This window comes from Cetorhinus maximus, chromosome 23 (assembly GCF_964194155.1).
Source record: "Cetorhinus maximus chromosome 23, sCetMax3.hap1.1, whole genome shotgun sequence".
NCBI lineage: Eukaryota > Metazoa > Chordata > Chondrichthyes > Lamniformes > Cetorhinidae > Cetorhinus > Cetorhinus maximus.
Window position 1 is genome coordinate 48,380,480 of NC_135901.1, and position 6,646 is coordinate 48,387,125.

Below are 6,646 nucleotides of genomic sequence, written 5' to 3' on the forward strand. Positions count from 1 at the left end.
AGCATCTAATGTTATTTAAATAAAGACGTGACCTAATGCAGGAATAACAGGGACGGGGACGGGGACGAGTGCTATATTAACATAGACAGGCTCTACTGCTGTAATAGCGGAGATGGAGCGAGTGCAATATTTACTGATAGAGGGCCTTGGTCAACATCAAGCGAACTAGGGTAGTTATTACAGGCACAGGGCACAGAGTAATTGCTTCCTAGAGAGAGTATAAGTCGTAATAGCGGAGACTGCCGCCAATGTAAGAGAGACAGATGTGATCTCGTGGAGTAAAAACAGGGACAGGGAGAATGAAATAGAAGCAGAGACAGAGGTACAAAGACAAAGTCTCTGCAAAGACAGGAATCATTTTAATTAAAAAGACAGACAAGTTCGAATGTGATACAGGGTGATACAGAGTCTAGTGTAAATTGTTCTGAAATGTGGTCTAGCGGAATATAAGCGCAGACATGATTTAGTGTGTTATAAGCAGGGCCGCAATCTAGTGGAACATATGTGAGTCAGTGCAAAGTTCAGTAATAATTGAGACAGGATCATGCGCATTACAAACCAGCCTCGTGTAGGAATAACACAGACCGGATCCAGTGTAAAAAAACTGATACATGGTCTAGTGGAGCTTCACATAATTCAGGGCTCTTTGTAATATAAACTGACACAGTGTCTGGCGAAGTAAATACCGCCAAAGGTACGAGATTAATAAGAGACATGGACAAGTCCAGCAATAAGAGAGTAATGGTATAGGAGAATAAAATCAGAAACAGGAAATTGTGTGATATGAATTGAGGCATGTATTTGTGCAGCATTGACTGAGATAGGGTCCAGTTTGATAGACACGAGGCAGATTATACTGGAGTAACAGCTGAGACAGAGTCTTGTGAAATTCAAACAAAAACATGTTCGAGTTTTCCATTACCAGAGATAAACTCTAGTGCAGTGCCAACTGGGGCATGGCTTATTGTAACTTTAGCCGAGACCTGCTTCAGTGCAGTCATGACTGAGATAGTGCCAACTGTATTATGGCCCTAGCCCAGTACATAAACAACTGTGACTGAACCAATTACAGAAACAACTGAGACATGACCTTATGTAATATGATCAGAGGCATGCCCTAGTGTAATAGAAACAGAGACAGCGTCTAATTTAATATGAACAGAGACAGTGTCAACTGCAGTAATAATTGAGACAGCGCCTGCTTCATGTGATGTGAGCAATCACGGTTACACTGCCATCAACTGGTCAAACGTTGCTATTGCAGGTGTTGTGAAAACGTCGATTTCATTTACTGTTTCTGAGATCAATGGTTAAAATCAGAAATAATGGAAAACGTAGTGGACAGGATTTAGACCTGCGCGGGGTAACTCCAATGGATTTCAAATCCATCGCCTTAACCACTCGGCCACGACTACAGACCTTAGCATTAAGCATGTATTATTTATATGAAATCATAGAATAGTTACAGCAGAGAAAGAGGGTCTTCTTCCCGCCCTGTCACTGCCACAACCCAACCTTTCCCCATAACCCTGCAATTTATACTGCCCTCCTTGTTCTCCCTCCCAAACTGGTAATGAAAGAGTGAGAATGAGAGAGGAAGAGAAGTGATGAGTTTTGTCGATCCCAGGGAAAAGAGACTCCAGGAACAGTTCATTGTGACAGTTCACACAGCTACAAGAAAACAACATTCCCTGAGGAGGGCCAGGAGTGGGAGCGTGTTTAGTTCAAACACAGAAGACTTGTTCAGCCAATAACAGCATCGAGTGTGTTAGACATGAACATGAAGTGAACAGTGAGGTGAAATAGTGGAATAGCTTCTTTACCCAGAGTGGTGGGAATGTGGAACCCGATGCCACAGGGAGTGGTTGAAGTGAATTGTACAGATACATTTAAGTGGAAACTAGGCAACAATTTAAGGGAGAAGGGGATAGATAGTTACAATTGTAGATTTAAATGAAGGAAAATTGGAGGAGTCTGAAGTGGATCATAAACCCCGGAGCGGACTGGTTGGACCAAATTCCCATTTCTGTTTCCTCCATCCTGTGAGAATAATACCAGATTCTGCCGCCTCTCCACATGATTGAAATAGCTTATCCCTGACACTGTTCATGTGAATACTGCCCGTAACCTCTCCAAAGACTTGACATCTTTCCCAAAGTGTGAACATAATATTTCAGCTGAGGTTCAATAAATAGTTTACAAAGATTCAGCATCATCAGTTTGCTTTTGAACTCCAAGTCTCCATTAGTGAAGCCAAGGACGACATGAGCTATTTTTAAAGAAAGCAGAGAGATCAGCTTGTCCTGCTACCTTCGAAGGTTTGTGTACACATCACTCTATCCCTCTACTCAGTTCTCCGCCAAACAACCTTTCACAGCCCGTGTGTGTTTTTTCCTTCACCTCCTCGTTCCGAACACTGTCCACAAGCCTTGCAGAATGGCTCGTCCACTCCAATTTTGCCATTTCCTCGCTTCAGACCCGCTTCAGCAGGGATAACTTTGTCCTACAAAATGGTGCGTTTACTTGGATCAGGAAGGGCCTGTTCAATGGCAATTGTTCAGCCAATGAGGACAACGGTTTCTGTGAGCTGGAACACGAAATCGACAGTGAGGTGAAATAGTCCCACCAGCTGCTCCTGTGTAAATTTCAATTTCCAAAACCCACCAACCTCATCACTGCGGCTCCTGTGAAACTGACAAGGGAACACGCGGCAGAAATTCATCACTGAAAGTAACTGAGACACATCCAATTCAAAACACTGTCATGTCGCATCTGTTTCTGCTTCTGTCACTGCCTCTCCTCCAGCTCCCTCTGCCCATCCAGCTCCCAGGTCAATTAGCTGCTCGATGAAGACACATTCAGTTCATGAACACAAGCTTTCCCTGGAAATCGGAGATAGGGAATGGAAGTCCCAAAGCTTCCGGAAGAGATGGGTTTGCAAATGACAGTGTATAGATAAAACAGGATCTCTCTTCCTGGCTCTCCCACATACTGATTACAAGAAAAGGACACAAGGGCAACCCACTGTCTGTTTAAATGTTGCTCAGTGAAACTTTCTATCATCCTGCGCTGCGTAACATTCGGGCACTGACTCAACAAGCAGTCTGCACTCAAATATAAACACAGGAAGTGGCAATCATAACTTGCAATATTTAAACCTGTTGTTATTCCCTGTACCATTTACCCCGAAGATACATTACAAAAGTGAACAAATTTTGCGATGGTAAAAATGTGTTCACCCCTCGGTGAACTGAAGCGCACTGACACACTCAGAGGGGCACAGACAGATATATACACCGAGAGGGACAGAGGACTAAAGAGAGACAAACACCCATGTCACCAACAGTTTTCTTCCATTTCTGGCGATTTGGTGAATGCTTTCAGATGAACGGAAATGAAAGAGCGCGCAAGTGAAGCAGATACAAATCACGGGAGTATTTGGAAGCTTCTGATTTCATTTCACCAGCAATTAGCTGTCGAGACAGAGAAAAGGACAAACAGGGAAGCAGCGCAGTCGGCAGGAGTCGAAACTGCGTGGGGAAACCCCAATGGATTTCAAACCCATCGCCTTCACCACTCGACCACGACTACTACAGAAACATGAATGTTTTTGAGCTAAAATTGCAGAATGGTTACAGTGGGAAAAGCTGGCACTTGGCCCCACTTACTTCCGGTCACCCTGCAATTTTTATCGCCTCTCCTCGTTCTTCCTACCAAAATAAAGCACCGCAGGCGTCAGCTGCCCCGAGCGCATCCCAATGGATTTTCGAAAAAGACAAACTAATTGAAATTTCGATCGCAGTGGGATTTGAACCCAAGCTTCATAGGAGACTAAAACCCGCGTTTCATGAAACACTACAACCGAATTTCGAGGCCTTGGGCCGCTCGGACACGCACCTACACAGCAAACAGAACCACCGTAACCATTGCCTAGAGTGGTATCAGCTCTGAATTAGACCATAACAAATAGGAGTAGGAATGGAACCATTTTGCCCCTGGAGCCCCGCATAATATCACAGAATGACAGCTAATGTTACACCACAGATAGAGGCCATTCGTCCCGGGTCATTGAAATATAGGATTTAGCAGCAGGACGAGGCTATTCGGCCCTTTGCGACTGCTCCACCATTCAATAAGCTCATGGCTGATCAGGTTGTTGGCTCAACTCCACCTTTTTGTTTGCCCCCAACCCCCATAACCCCTTCTCGATCAAAAACCTGTCTAATTCTGCCTTGAATAAATTCAGTGACCCAGCCTCCACTGCTTTCTGGGGAAAATAATTCCACAGGCTAACCACCCTCGGAGGGAGAAAAAAATCTCATCATCTCCGTCTGAAAAGGGAGACCTCTTACTCTTCTGGAAACTAACTGACCTGCTGCCACTCCCCATCCTTTTCCCCGGAGGCCTGCATTTTCTGTCCAATTCTCCTTTGAAATCCGCGATTGTATCTGCCTCCCCCACACTCTCAGGTAGTGCATTCCACATCCTAACCACTCGCTCTGTAACAGAGTATTGTAGATTTGTACACTTTGTTTGATGTTGCTTCTCTTCATTTTTTCAACCAACATGAATCACTTCATGCTTCCTGACATTAAATTCCAGGATCGTTTTAACAGTTTACTAGAGGAATTCCTGTGCATTGTGGCAGTTCACACAGCGGTAAGAAATAGGGTTTCCCCTAACTGGGAATTGAACATGGGCTGCGGCGGTGAAAGCACAAAACCCTCTGCATAAAACTCTACGACTTCTAATGAAGCCGAGGGCAGTGTTCGTTCAGAAACCAGCGGCTGTGACATTAACAAAGTGGGATGGAGAGAGACTCAGTTTGAGCGGTGACACTGCCGGAGGAATGGGGAGCTGGGGATCACCCATGAAAACAGCAAAGCTTTAAAAACAGGCGGTGCTCAAACCCACGACCCTGAGATATAGAGTCTCATGCGCTACGGACAGAGATCGCCGGGCACACATACTACTTACTTCCTTTGCAAACATCCAGGGAGATCAATGTTGCTCTCCACCTGGAGCCTCAGCTTGTTCTGAATTTCAAAGTGTAGAAGGTAATCGACCTACAAAAGCCCCAAGGTTGTCATGCATTCCTCTCAATCATCAATAACATCTTCCTCTTCTTAGCTGCACCTCCTTAGAAATTTGCATCGTTCATACTGATATTTTTCTCTTTGACATTTTAATATGAAGCTGCACATCTGATGCAAGTTAAGTTTCTGATGGTGAATATGTGTTGGCCTGTCGGGGAACAGAACCACATTGACACACACAGAGGAACACACAGAGTCATATACACCAAGAGTGACAGAGGCCGAAGGAGAGACAAACACTCAGAAAGCAGGGATGTCACCAACTTGGCCAATTATTGTTCCATTTCAGGGGCCAAATGTAGTGAATGTTTGCAGATGAACAGGAGTAAGAAACACGGGGGTATTTGGGTGGTTTTCTTTTTCATTTGACTGATAATTTATTCTGCAGACAGTTTGTGTCAGTCAGGAATGAGAAGAAGGGGAGTTGGGACGATTCAAACCACGTGGAAAAACACCTCAACCACTCGGCCAGGACAACCGGGTAAAGGCTGCATGTTGTTTGTTTAAAATAATAGAATGAATACAGGGATTTCCAGTGAAATAAGGTCTTCCAGTCCGTGCCATTGCCCCACCTTTTCCCAGTCCCCCTGGGATTTACACTGTCTCTCCTCATTCTTCCAACTGAAATACAACACGGCACAGCTCAGCTTCCCCTTCACCGCACGGAGAATTTTTTGGAAGCGTCTCAAATAACAAAGCAGCAGAAAGTTTGGCAGCGGTGGGAGTGAAGCGCAAATCACCAGAGAGGTCGGAACCTGAACCAGCGGCTGAGCCCGCTCGGCCTCACTACCACATTCAGGTTAGACACAAACATTGTCTTCACCAACATTGACACTGAATTAGAATATGAAAAATAATTTTCAGGAATTCAGGAATTGGCCATTCGGCCCCTCGAGCATTCTCAGCTACTTAATAAGATCATGTGAAAACTTCAATCATCCTCCGCTTTGTAACATCCAGAAGTTAAGTTGCTGAACAGTCTCCACTCAAAATAAAGAGAGAAATGTCCTGTTAACAGCTTTTCTTTTGCTGATATGAAGTCAGAGAACTAACATGGATAATGATTGGGTGGTAAAAATGGGAAACTGAACAACATTGACTCACACAGAAAAGCACAAATACGCATTGTTAAGATTTGAAATTGTGCTTATTTTCACACTGTCTTTCAATGTGCAGAAAGTGGAGCTGTGATCAGCTTATAGCTCAGAAGATGCACAGCAAGAATGTACATAACAGGCTGATGCTCACGGTGCCTGTTGGGACTCGGTGAGCTGCATCTAACGATTGAGACCATTTAATTGTCGTTTAACGAGCCCGGTTCCAAATTCTGTGCTAGAAATGAAAAGAAAACTCGCTGAATTTGCTTATTGTCTTGAATTCAAAGCATCCCATGGAAGATAAGAAAGTTCATCCGAACCGTGGTGTTAGGAAACAGAAAATGACAGAAAGTTACAGCAAGGAAAGAGGCCATTCGGCCCTGTGTGCTGCTTCCAAAGAACAGTGTGATTGGTTGATCTGAATATTCAAAGGTATTCGCCATTTAGGAAGAA

At 44.3% G+C, this 6,646-nt stretch overlaps 1 non-coding gene across 1 annotated transcript; it reads right to left on the reverse strand.

Annotated features, from left to right (window-relative positions):
* Positions 1-3,509: 3,509 nt before the first annotated feature.
* Positions 3,510-3,591, reverse strand: trnas-uga (transfer RNA serine (anticodon UGA)). The gene has a single exon. It is a non-coding gene; the product is annotated as a tRNA-Ser (tRNA).
* Between the last annotated feature and the right edge of the window lie 3,055 nt (positions 3,592-6,646).